Below are 14,755 nucleotides of genomic sequence, written 5' to 3' on the forward strand. Positions count from 1 at the left end.
TCTAGCCTTACATCAGGCTCCCCTCTTAACAGCAATTCTGGTTTGCCCCTCTCCTGCTCATGCCTTCTCTCTCTCAAATAAATAAATAAATAAAATATTTAAAAAAAATTTTAAAAATAAAAGATTTTACTTAAAATGTAATGTGCATTAGGAATCAAATGTCATTTTATTCCATAACAATACTGAATTATCCTAGTACCATTTGTTGCATGGACCTGATATGCAATGTCACTTATTTGATATATCTAGTTTCCATAGATATCTCACACTGTCTTAATTATACCCTATCAAAACAACACCATATATGGAACAAAAAAAAATGCCAAATAGCCAAAGTAATGTTGAAAAAGAAAACTAAAGCTGGTGACATCACAATTCCTGATTTCAAGCTCTATTACAAAGCTGTGATCATCAAGACCGTATGGCACCAGCACTAAAACAGACACATAGAGCAGTGGAACAGAATAGAGAACCAGAAATGGACCCTCAACTCTATGGTCAATTAATCTTCTACAAAGCAGGAAAGAATATCCTATGGAAAAAAGACAGTGTCTTCAACAAATGATGCTGGGAAAATTGGCAGCCACACGCAGAAGAATGAAATTGGATCACTTTCTTACACCAAACACAAAAATAAACTCAAAATGGATGAAAGACCTCAATGTGAGACAAGAATCCATCAAAATTCTAGAGAACACAGGAAGCAAACACTTTGACCTTGGCCGCAGCAACTTCTGGCAAGACACATCTCCAGAGACAATGGAAACAAAAGTAAAAATGAACTATTGGGACTTCATCAAGATAAAAAGCTTTTGCACAGCAAAGGAACAGTCAACAAAACTAAAAGACAACCCATGGAATAGGAGAAGATATTTGCAAATGCCATATCAGATAAAGATCTAGTATCCAAAGTCTATAAAGAACATATTAAACTCAACACCCCCAAAATAAAAAATCTAGTACTGATGAGTACAAGGATCACTTGGTACCTGACCCTGGCTGCCATTACGACCAACTGATTGAAATTAACCTCAGCAAGCTGAAGCCTCACATCAATGGACCCTTCACCCCTGACTTGGCTCACCCTGTGGCAGAAGTTGGCGCCGTGGCGGAGAAGGAAGGGTGGCCCCTGGACATCCGAGTGGGTCTGATCGGCAGCTGCACCAACTCCAGCTACGAGGACATGGGGCGCTCGGCAGCCGTGGCCAAGCAGGCGCTGATCTTTATCTGATATGGCATTTGCAAATATCTTCTCCCATTCCATGGGTTGTCTTTTAGTTTTGTTGACTGTTCCTTTGCTGTGCAAAAGAATACATGAACAGATATTTCTTCAAGGAAGACATGCAAATGGCTAACATACACATGAAAAATGCTAAAAATCACTTGTCATAAGGGAAATACAAACCCAAACCACAGCTAGATACCTCACACTGGTCAGAATAGCTAAAATTAACAGCACAGGAAACAACAGATGTTAGAATAAGGAGAAAGGGGAACCATTTTACACTGTTGGTCGGAATGCAGACTGAAGCAGACTCAGGAAAACAGTATGGGGGGGTCCTCAGAAAGTTAAAAATAGAACTTCCTTACAACCCATCAATCGCACTACTAGGTATTTATCCAAATGATACAAAAATAGTGAATTGTAAGGGCACACATACACCAATGTTTATAGTAGCAACGTCCACAATAACCAAACCATGGAAAGAGCCCTGATATCCATCAGTGGACGAATAGATAAAGAAGATGTGGTGAAAATATTATATATAAAACATATATACAACACTATGATGTGGTATATCTATATAGAATGGACTATTACTCATCCATCAAAAAGAATGAAATCTTGCTATTTGCAATGACGTGGATGAACTAGACGTAATACTAGGGTATTACGCTAGGTTAAAGAAGTTAGAGAAAGACAAATACCATATGATTTCATTCATATGTAGAATTTAAGAAACAAAACAGATAAATATAGGAGAAGAAAAGGAAAAATAAAATAAGATAAAAGAGAAAGAAAGGCAAACCTTAAGAGACACTTAGCTATAGGGAACACACTGTGAGTTGCTGGAGGGAAGTGAGTGGGAAGATGGGGTAACTGGGTGATGGGCATTAAGGAAGGAATTGATGTAATGAGCACTGGGTATTATATCCAACTCATGAATCACTAAATTCTACCCCTGAAACTAATAATACAGAATATGCTTACTAACTTGAATTTAAATTTAAAAATAAATGAAATAATTAACTAATTAATTAACTAAAAAAAGAAAATCATAACTACTCTCCACCATTTTCAGACATTCCATTGATTACATGACCAGTTGAGAATCGCTGTGTATGGCCTTACAACAGACGTAGATATCTGGTAGTACAAGTCCTCTATCCTTATTTTACTTTTTACTCTCAGAACTTTGCTCTTCTTTCACATTTTAGAAAAACTTGAAAATCTCCTCGAAACTTCCCACTAGAATTTAGATTGGATGGATATTGAATCTATAGTTTTCTCTAATGTTTTCAATAAAGTAAAAATAAAAAGATCTGAGAAACTCTGGTTTATCTTTTGTTAATTCTTGGTATAAAAATAAACAGGAAAAATTTATTTTTACTCTCCAGTATCTAGATATGCATTTGATTTCCCTATACTAATTTACTGTCTAGTCACCTTGCTAGATTTTGTACTAATTCTAATGATTTATGTACATTATTTTAGGTTTTGCCTACATTGGTAATCATATCATCTGTGATAGTTCTATTGCTTCCATTCCAATTCTTATATGTCTAATTTCTTTTTCTGTTCTTACTGGTGAAGTCTTTGTATTAGTTTCCCAAGGCTCTCCTAACAAATTATCATAAACTTTGTGGCTTAAAAGAATGGAAATTTATACTTTCACAGTTCTGAATGCCTAAAGAAGACCAAAATAAAGACGTTGGCAGTATTGGATTTTTCTGAAGGCTCTGAGGTCGAATTCTTTCCATACCTCTCTCTTCTAGTTCTTGATGATTGTTGGCAACTGTTGACATTCCTTTGTTTATAGCTATATAACTTCAGTCTCTACTAGGCACAATATTGTGGATTTACAGTTATTTTCTCTCCATAACTTAAAAATATCATTCATTTTATCCGGCCTTCCACTGTTGCTTTTGAAAAGTTTCTATTTAGAAACTTTAAAGATCTTCCCTTCGTGTTTGGTATTTTGAAGCTTTACTACAATATGAGTTAATTTTTTATTTATCCTGCTTGTTGTACCTTTTGTTTTTTTCTGGATTCATGTCTTCTATTCTAGAAAATTATTGTTATTTTTTTTAAAGATTTTTTAAAAATTTATTTTCTTGACAGAGAGAACACACAGTGAGAGAGGGAACACAAATGGAGGGAGTGGAAGAGGGAGAAGAAGGCCTCCCACTGAGCAGGATGTAGGGCTTGATCCCAGGACCCCAAAGGCAGATACTTAATGACTGAGCCACCCAGCCACCCTAGAAAATTATTATTATTATTATTGCTTTGACTATTATCACTCTATTTAAAAAATAAGTTTAAAATTATAAAGAAAATCTCATTTTGACACAGAATATTTCTTTTTTTTCTCCATATTCTTTAAATTTTTTCATCTCTTTGTATTCTTATGTAACATTCTACCAACACGTTTCTTAACTATATATCTTAGTGTTTTATACATCAGGTGTGCTTTTTTTTTATTTCATTGGTTTTATTTTTCACTTCTAATGGTGCCATTTGTCTTTTTTTCAAATAATCTAGGTTATTTTTCAGAATATGTTGGTTACCTATTTTTTTAAAGATTTTATTTATTTATTTGTCAGAGAGATAGAGAGAACACAGGCAGGCAGAGTGGCAGGCAGAAGCAGGCTCCCTGCAGAGCAAGGAGCCCCATGTGGGACTCAATCCCAGGATGTTGGGATCATGACCTGAGCTGAAGGCAGCCGCTTAACCGACTGAGCCACCTAGGCATCACTGGCTGCCTACTTTTTAATTATATTTTTGTTTCCTTAAACATTTTACTGTAGTTACTCCTTATCTGATATTTTCAATACCCAAAGTGCTTTGGAATCTAATCTGCCTTTTATCGTTTCCATTGACTTTCATTTATGATAGCTTGCTTTTTTTTTTTTTTTTTTAATTTTTTATTTTTTATAAACATATATTTTTATCCCCAGGGGTACAGGTCTGTGAATCACCAGGTTTACACACTTCACAGCACTCACCAAATCACATACCCTCCCCAATGTCCATAATCCCACCCCCTTCTCCCAAACCCCCTCCCCCCGGCAACCCTCAGTTTGTTTTGTGAGATTAAGAGTCAACTATCCTATGATCTCCCTGATATGAGGAAGTGGTGATAGCTTGCTTTTTTATGTCGTTTTGTTGTTGTTGTCATTGTTTGTTTTAGTTGTAAACACATACTATATATACCTTTAGGTTTTACCTTCTAGGTACATTAGCTTTTATATCACATACTTCTGTAAAGATTTCTGTAAAAACTAGCTAGGGAAGGTTTCATCCAGTGCAAATCTGTTCTCTTTACTTGTGATCCAAGAGCTGGTACCAACCTGGGACTATTTTGGGTTATCTTTCCTTATCACAGGTTCAGCCCAGAATCATTTCAGATTCCAGCTAGTACTTGAATTTTCCCCTAGGAGCACATTCCTTTTGCATTACTGTGCACTGCCTTCTTCCAATCTCTTTTTCAGGCAATCTTACTTTAATTAATTAATATACTTATTTATTTTTAAAGATTTTATTTATTTGAGAGAGAGAGAGAAAGTGTGTGTGTGTGTGTGTGTGTGTGTGTGTGTGCACGCGCACCTGCAAAAGAGCACGAGCAAGGGGAGCAGTAGAAGGAGAGATAGAAGCAGGCTCCCTATTAAGCTGGGCTTGATCTCAGGACCCTGGGCCCAGTACCAGGACCCTGGGTCATGACTTGAGCTGAAAGCTAATGCTTACCTAGCTACCTAGGCACCCTTCAGTTCATCTTACTTTTAAAATATGTTAGTTGTAAATTATTGTGGGAGGTAATATAGACGTTGAGATGCCATGGAAAAGGAGCATAAGCTTATTTTTTTTTTCTGTCTTTTTACCATTGCTATCTTTCTCCTTGGTATGTTTAATAGAAGTGGAAAGATGCACTATGTTTCTATTTACCTTCCATTTTACACAGCATAATGATAACTCAGAGTTGAATCTTCTTATTTATTTCACTAAGCATGAGTTAGTAAAGCTGTTACAAGTCATTTAAAATGTGGATCTCATATTTAGATTTGTATTCCAAATTTATAGATTGGTTCCATTTATTCATCAACTATGACTCCTTTTTTAAAATTAAAGATGTATCTTCTTAGGACAGCTCTAAAGTTTTCTTGGAAATCATATTATTCTTAAAACAGATTTTGTCAAGTTAAGTTTAAGTGAATCAGAACATAAGGATTACACATTCATTAAAACACACACATGGGTTGTGAAATGACAGAAAAATGTGTTTGGCAAAACCCATTTGGCAACTTTCCAAAACCAAAACATTTAAAAACTAGTATTTAATCATTTTCTAAACCTAGAACATGGCCAGATTTCTCAATACCTAGGAATTATATTCTTTGATACTTTTATTTTATTTCTTTAAAGATTTCATTTATTTATTTGAGAGAGAGAGACACAGTGAGAGAGGCAACACAAGCAGGGGAAGTGGGAGAGGGAGAAGCAGGCTTCTTGCCAAGCAGGTAGCCAGATGCAGGGCTCAATCCCAGGACCTTGGGATCATGACCTGAGCTGAAGACAGATGCTTAGTGACTGAGCCACCCAGGTACCCCAATACTTTAATTTTTTATGGCACAGAATAACTTCTATTAAGTTAAATACTCATACAAATATTACTAGTAAAATTCAGCGTATTGGTTTTTCTTGCACTGACTCTTTAATAAATTAAAAAATTCAAAGTGAACAAGGTGACAAAAGACATAAGATCTGATATGACTTCTTATTTTATACATAGAAAAATGCCTGGGTACAAAGGCAAGTCACCACATATGAAAACAACTTAGCAATAATCAAATTTCAAATTTAACTGCTACTCCTTTTAATTCTACAATTAATTGACCAAGAAGACCAGGGAGCATTTTGAAAAGATCTTTGATTATCACTTTAACTTTAGAGAACTAATCATTGTCCTTTGGATTCTTGGACTCGAGCCATTATTTTCACATTCATGTGAATCAACAATACCAGTTGCAAATGAGCCTATTAGACCATGTGAGATTCACTTGATTGAGAAAATTAGGTTTACTTACTGAGTGCTTAATGGGATTGTGCTAAAACTTGTTCAGGTTCCCAAGGGTATTCACTTCACTTTGACTCTAACGTGATCAAGATTGTTCAACTCTTGATGGAGAATTACTGTTTCCCAAAAAGGACAGAAGTTTTGGCTCTCCAGCCAACCTTTCTTTGCAATGAGCCCCCAGTCATCTGCATATTGCCCTTCCCTTCCTAAATTCAATGAGACTACTCTTGAGTTTGGGGCTCAGAGGGTAAGTTAAATAGCTCTATTCCAGAATGGTGGGGTTTGTGGAGGTAACCACTTGCTAAACTCTTAAACCCAATTAGAGAATAACTTCTCTAATACTAACAGCAGTTTTGACAGAACATCTACTATGCACAAAGGATTTTATATACACTGTCTAATCTTATAGCAATCTGTAAGATAGATAATATTATTCTCATTGTACAGAACAAGTAAATTCATTTAGATTAGTTAGAATGGATATTCAGTTCTACTTTTCTCTTTTAATGAGGAGGCGAGTCTATCTGTGTGTCCTCCCTCTAGCTATATACTTTGTGTATCCCTCACCTCTCTATCCCTAGGTTTCCAAAACCAAGGTAGCCCAGTAGCTTGGCTGAGATCTTAGCATATTCATAGGTAGCTTGAAAAATGTCTATACTGCCTAGAGCAATCTATGCTTTTAATGCCATTCTGATCAAAATTCCACTGGTATTCTTCAAAGTGCTGGAGCAAATAATCCTAAAATTTGTATGGAATCAGAAGAGACCCCGAATCACTACAGAAATGTTGAAAAACAAAAATAAAACCGGGGGCATCAGTTTACCTGACTTCAAGCTTTACTACAAAGCTATGATCACCAAGACAGCATGGTACTGGCATAAAAACAGACACATAGACCAGGAGAACAGAGTAGAGAGCTCAGATATCGACCCTCAACTCTATGGTCAAATAATCTTCAACAAAACAGGAAAAAATATACAGTGGAAAAAAGACAGTCTCTTCAATAAATGGTGCTGGGAAAACTGGGCAGCTATATGTAGAAGAATAAAACTCGACTATTCTCTTATACCATACACAAAGATAAACTCAAAATGGATAAAAGACCTCAACGTGAGACAGGAATCCATCAGAATCCAAGAGGCAAACATGGGCAGTAACCTCTTCGATATCAGCCACAACAACTTCTTCCAAGATATGTCTCCAAGGCAAAGGAAACAAAAGCGAGGATGAACTTTTGGGACTTCATCAAGATCAAAAGCTTCTGCACAGCAAAGGAAACAGTGAACAAAACAAAGAGGCAACCCACAGAATGGGAGAAGATATTTGCAAATGACAGTACAGACAGAAGGTTGATATCCAGGGTCTATAAAGAACTACTCAAACTGAACACACACAAAACAGACAATCATATTAAAAAATGGGCAGAAGATATGAACAGACACTTCTCCAATGAAGACATACAAATGGCTACCAGACACATGAAAAAATGTTCATCATCACTAGCTATCAGGGAGATTCAAATTAAAACCACATTGAGGGCACCTGGGTGGCTCAGTGGGTTAAGCCTCTGCCTTCAGCTCAGGTCATGATCTCAGAGTCCTGGGATTGAGCCCCACATCGGGCGCTCTGCTCAGCAGGGAGCTTGCTTCCCCCCTCTCTCTCTGCCTGCCACTCTGCCTACTTGCGATCTCTCTCTCTGTGTCAAATAAATAAATACAATCTTTAAAATAAATAAATAAATAAATGAAACCACATTGAGATACCACCTTACACCAGTTAGAATGGCCAAAATTAGCAAGACAAGAAACAACATGTGTTGGAGAGGATGTGGAGAAAGGGGAACCCTCTTACACTGTTGGTGGGAATGCAAGTTGATGCAGCCTCTTTGGAGAACAGTGTGGAGATTCCTCAAGAAATTAAAAATAGAGCTTCCCTATGACCCTGCAATTGCACTCCTGGGTATGTACCCCAAAGATACAGATGTCGTGAAAAGAAGGGCCATCTGTACCCCAATGTTTATAGCAGCAATGGCCATGGTGCCAAACTGTGGAAAGAACCAAGATGCCCTTCAATGGACAAATGGATAAGGAAAATGTGGTCCCTATACACTATGGAGTATTATGCTTCCATCAGAAAGGATGAATACCCAACTTTTGTAACAACATGGATGGGACTGGAAGAGATGATGCTGAGTGAAATAAGCAGAGAGAGTCAATTATCATATAGTTTCACTTATTTGTGGAGCATAACAAATAGCATGGAGGACAAGGGGAGATGGAGAGGAGAAGGGAGTTGAGGGAAATTGGAAGGGAAGGTGAACCATGGAGACTATGGACTCTGAACAACAATCTGAGGGTTTTGAAGGGGCGAGGGATGGGAGGTTGGGGGAGGTGGTGGGTATTAGAGAAGGCACGTATTGCATGGAGCACTGGGTATGGTGCAAAAACAATGAATACTGTTATCCTGAAAAAAAATAAAAAAAAATTTTTTTAAAAAGAAAGTACGTTTCTAGCTACTTATGCTTGATTATGATATTCCTTAGCTCTAATAAAATGAAATTCACAAGGAACAACTTAATTTGCCTCCCTGCTACCCCCATCCCCATACAAAAAATCCTTCTTATGACCCTGAGCATTGTGGTGACATGGACCTTTGAGGTCATATCTTATGCAATTTGCCTCATGAGATTGGACCCAGACCTCCCTTCTCCTCCCTGAGTTACTGTTGCATGTCCAGAAGAAGACCCAGGTTGGGATGCTCTCCTAAGTTAAGTCTTAGTCTCCAGCCTTTACAAAGGAAATAAGAGCTCATGTTCCAAATCTCTTCCATTGTCTTCCTCACGTGACTTCATTCCCCCATGTACTGAGGGACTAAATATAGTGCATGTAGTGTCATGTTATAATTCTCTCTGGACCATTGGAGCAATTCTGGAAAAACATGAAAAGACTTCATTTTAGGTTTTTGATTTGATTTCAAAAGAATATGGTAAACGTGAATTTATTCTTTCTAACAAGCAGCTATTATTATTCAATTACATTTCTGCTATTATCACTGGGTAATAATGATTCATATATTTTAGCAAAAACTATAAAACTGTAATCTGGAGCCCTACAGATGTGCTGTAACTGTCCTTGGTCCTTAAAATCTTAACAAAAAAAAAAGACACTACTGGGTCCATTCTGCATATCAGAAGATTGTCAATTCCTTGAAGGAAAGGGCTTTCTATAGCAATAGTTTTGTCCTTATTAAACAATACAAAAAAGAAGGTTGAATCAGAAATGTGTATTTTTGTTTTATATGAAGGATAGATAGGTAGATAAGCATGAAGTGACTGAATTAAATACTTGGGAAAAATGGGTTAGTGGTTTCAGTCATACAGCAGGATGCCAGACATACATTTAGAATATTATTAGTGTTGTTTATATTCATTGATAGTAGCATCAGATCCTGAACATAGATGCTAATTTTTCAAAATTATTGCAATTATACTGTGGAATTTGTTTGGGCATGGAAACCCTGCTTTTATTGCTCTCTTAAAATCTTACTCAGAAGAATTTGATAACTGTAACTTCATAGAAATAGAGAATAACAGCTAGAAAGTTTAAAGTCAAATATATGACTACTATGTCAGAGGTCCTAATGGAATCACTTCTTCAGAACATTCCATATGAAAAGTGTCATATGTTTTAGACTTGCAAGGGCACTTTGTTACATTTACTAAACCTCAAATATCAGTAGCTAACATCAGGGACAGGGCAGATAGTACCGACAAATGTTTGTGGTGAAATATAAACAGCTAAATTTCTCATAGGGTACAAAAAGATTAGAGCAAATAGTTCAGCTAATTGTGTTTTTTTGTTAACATAATGTGTTTTCTATAAAAACATTAAAATCATTATTTAAATAACCATATTGACCCTCAGTCATAATACTATTCTATATATTTACATAATATTAGATTTCAAAGCAAAGTGAAAACGTGGTTCTCTGCATCAACTTTCAGTGATTTATTATTGAATTATCTACCTGGGCCTTCCCAGTTATGCTTTTGCGCAAAGTATCATGAGCACTGAAAGTCTTACTTTTCTTCAGTCCTCCTTGTTCTTGACTCTAAGTCTGAATCATGTGATTGCATAGTTTCTTGCTTTGCTCACTGAAGTTCTCTGTTTGCATAAGACAAATCCGTTTTGGCTCCTTGTATCTTTTTTGCTCTACGTAGATTGTTTTAAGTTATAAGATTGAGTGCTTGTCGGCTCCTCACGCATTCATGGAGGCAGAAGTTGGAGCCCTGCCCCAGGAGTGTGTAAATGCACACACAATGGCCTAATAATGATCTCTTTCTAGTCGGGAGGCAGTAATTTTCTTTCCCTTCACTCTTCTTTTCCCTCAGCCCCCATTTTCTTTTGAGGCCTAGAGCTGGTATAAAAATTAATTTGCATTGAAATGTTGGAGATGACTTTCAACCATTCTAGCAGAATTGCAGTTCTTTTGGGAAAAAAAAAAAAAAGTTGTTTTTTCTTAAAAGACCCGTGTAACTTTTCCAGAGGGCTTAGAAATTGAACATAAGCCAAATAATACTCAATGTTTAAATAGAAGTGACTAGCTTTTTCTTTACAGCCCAATCAAGAAGTAAACCCTTTCTAGACTTTAGTTTCTAAACTTGAAATTTGAAAGCAAGAGATATTTTATTTTAGAGACACACTAATTGGACTATTTTCCTCGATCTTTATAATTTTGATTTTAAAAATGTACAATACTACCTGCCAGAGAATTAAAAGAATGAGATTTAGCACACCTGTTCTGCCCAGTCTTCTTGTGGATCATTGGCAGTGTAGGCTTTCTTAGACAATTTCCCTGCCCCCGTGGATAGCCAAATAAAATATAACTTATCAGAGAAACCTACCACAAATATCAATATTATTCTCTCTCCTCAGCTGAATGCCCACTTGACTGAGAAAATATAATCAGTGCGAAGTGGGGTGGGGAACTCTCCAAACTTCATCACAGGCCAATCCTCAACCCGTCTTTTGAATCCCATCTCATCCCCTGCCTTTCCAAAATAATTTCGTCATGCTATTACCACCCATCTCATCCTGGTCCATTGATCCTTCATTTCTACTCAGTCATCTCCATCACACAATGCTACTCTACTTGACACTCCCTTTTTCAATACCACGAACAACTCCCACACTACCAGACCCAATGCACATGCTACCGGCATCAGCTCCAACTGCCTCTTAATACCATCGTCCATGGCTGGGCTTCCCCCATTTTTAAACACCTTCATTGCTTGGACTCCATGGTAACACACCTTCCTGGTTCATTTCCCAAGTTACTAGTTTCTTAGTCCCCTTTTCTCTTGCAAGTGCTTCCTTTAAACTAATCTCTAAATATTGGTGCTGTTTGAGAAAGATTCTTTTTTTTTTTTTATGTTTTATGTTAGTCACCATACATATGTCATTAGTTTTTGATGTAGTGTTCTAAGATTCAGTTTGCCTATAACACTCACTGCTCCATACATGTCCTCCTTAATACCCATTACTGGGCCAACCTCTCCCCACACCACCCTTCCCTCTAAAACACTCAGTTTGTTTCTCAGAGTCCACAGTCTCTCATGGTTCATCTCCCCCTCCAATTCCCACCACCTTTCATTTTTGCCTTCCTTTTCCTAATGTCCTCCATGCTATTCCCTATGTTCCACAGGTAAGAGAAACCATATGATAATTGAGTTTCTCTGCTTGACTTATTTCACTCAACATAATCTCCTCCAGTCCCATCCATGTTGATGGAAAAGCTGGGTATTCATCCTTTCTGATGGCTGATATTGCATTGTGTATATGGACCACATCTTCTTTATCCATTCATCTGGTGAAGGGCATCTCTGCTCTTTCCACAGTTTGGCTATTGTGCACTGCTGCTATGAACATTGGGGTGCATATGACCCTTCTTTTCACTACATCTGTATCTTTGGGGTAAATACCCAGTAGTGTAACTGCTGGGTCATAGGGTAGCTCTGTTTTTAATTTTTTGAGGAACCTCCACAATGTTTTCCAAAGTGCCTGCACCAACTTGCATCCCCACCAACAGTGTCAGAGGGTTTCCCTTTCACCACATCCACTCCAACATATGTTATTTCTTGCCTTGTCAATTTTTGCCATTCTAACTGGTGTAAGGTGGTATCTCAATGTATTTTTTTTTTTTAAGGAAAACAGATTTTTGTTTTGTTTTATTTTTGCTGTAGACTTTCTCTTTACTTTTTTTTCAATTTATTTCTTTTCAGAAAAACAGTATTCATTATTTTTTCACCACACCCAGTGCTCCATGCAATCTATGCCCTCTATAATACCCACCACCTGGTACTCCAACCTCCCACACCCCCGCCACTTCAAACCCCTCAGATTGTTTTTCAGAGTCCATAGTCTCTCATGATTCACCTCCCCTTCCAATTTACCCCAACTCCCTTCTCCTCTCTAACACCCCTTGTCCTCCATGCTTTTTGTTATGCTCCACAAATAAGTGAAACCATATGAAGGGCATCTTGGTTCTTTCCACAGTTTGGCGACCGTGGCCATTGCTGTTATAAACATTGGGGTACAGATGGCCCTTCTTTGCATGACATCTTTATCTTTGGGGTACATACCCAGGAGTGCAATTGTAGGGTCATAGGGAAGTTCTATTTTTAATTTCTTGAGGAATCTCCACACTGTTCTCCAAAGAGGCTGCACCAACTTGCATTCCCACTAACAGTGTAAGAGGGTTCCCCTTTCTCCACATCCTCTCCAACACATGTTAGAGAATTGATTCCATTTACTATGGCACCAAGAACCATAAGATACCTGGGAATAAACCTAACCAAAGAGGTAAAGGATCTGTACTTGAGGAACTACAGAACACTCATGAAAGAAATTGAAGAAGACACAAAAAGATGGAAGACCATTCCATGCTCTTGGATTGGAAGAATAAACATTGTTAAAATGTCTATACTGCCTAGAGCAATATACACTTTTAATGCCATTCTGATCAAAATTCCACCGGTATTCTTCAAAAAGCTGGAGCAAATAATCCTAAAATTTGTATGGAATCAGAAGAGACCCCGAATCGCTAAGGAAATGTTGAAAAACAAAAATAAAGCTGGGGGCATCAAGTTACCTGATTTCAAGCTTTATTACAAAGCTGTGGTCACCAAGACAGCATGGTACTGGCATAAAAACAGACACATAGACCAGTGGAACAGAGTAGAGAGCCCAGATATGGACCCTCAACTTTATGGTCAATTAATCTTCAACAAAACAGGAAAAAATATACAGTGGAAAAAAGACAGTCTCTTCAATAAATGGTGCTGGGAAAACTGGACAGCTATATGTAGAAGAATGAAACTCGACCATTCTCTTACACCATACACAAAGATAAACTCAAAATGGATAAAAGACCTCAATGTGAGATGGGAATCCATCAGAATCCTAGAGGAGAACATAGGCAGTAACCTCTTCGATATCAGCCACAGCAACTTCTTCCAAGATATGTCTCCAAAGGCAAAGGAAACAAAAGCGAAGATGAACTTTTAGGACTTCATCAAAATCAAAAGCTTCTGCACAGCAAAGGAAGCAGTGAACAAAACAAAGAGGCAACCCACGGAATGGGAGAAGATATTTGCAAATGACAGTATAGACAAAAGGTTGATATCCAGGATCTATAATGAACTCCTCAATGTGGTTTTGATTTGAATTTCCCTGATGGTTAATGACGATGAACATTTTTTTCATGTGTCTGTTAGCTATTTGTATGTCTTCTTTGGAGAAGTGTCTGTTCATGTCTTCTGCCAATTTTTTGACTTAATTATTTGGTTTTCTGGGTGTTGAGTTTGAAACGTTCTTTATGTATCTTGGATATCAGCCGTTTGTCAGTAGTGTCATTTGCAAATATCTTCTCCATTCCATGGTTGCCTCTTTGTTTCATTGACTGTTTCTTTTGTTGTGCAGAAGCTTTTTATCTTGATAAAGTCCCGAAACTTCACTTTTTCTTTTGTTTCCTTTGCCTTTGGAGATGCATCTTGAAAGATGTCCCTGTGGCTGATGTTGAAGAGGTTACTCCCTATGTTTTCCTCTAGGATTTTGATGGATTCCTTTCTCACATTGAGGTCTTTCATCCATTTTGATTTTACCTTTGTGTATAGTATAAGAGAATGGTCGAGTTTCATTCTTCTGTATATAACTGTCCAGTTTTCCCAGCACCATTTATTTAAGAGACTTTTTTTCCATTGGATATTTTTTTCCTGCTTTGTTAAAGATTATTTGACCACAGACTTGAGGGTCCACATCTGGGCTCTCCACTCTGTTCTGTTGATCTATGTGTCTGTTTTTGTGCCAGTACCATGCTGTCTTGGTGATCACAGCTTTGTAATATAGTTTGAAATGAGGCAACATAATGTCCCCAGCTTTTTCTTTTTCAACATTCCCTTGGCA

The sequence above is a fragment of the Mustela nigripes genome, chromosome 3 (assembly GCF_022355385.1).
Source record: "Mustela nigripes isolate SB6536 chromosome 3, MUSNIG.SB6536, whole genome shotgun sequence".
NCBI lineage: Eukaryota > Metazoa > Chordata > Mammalia > Carnivora > Mustelidae > Mustela > Mustela nigripes.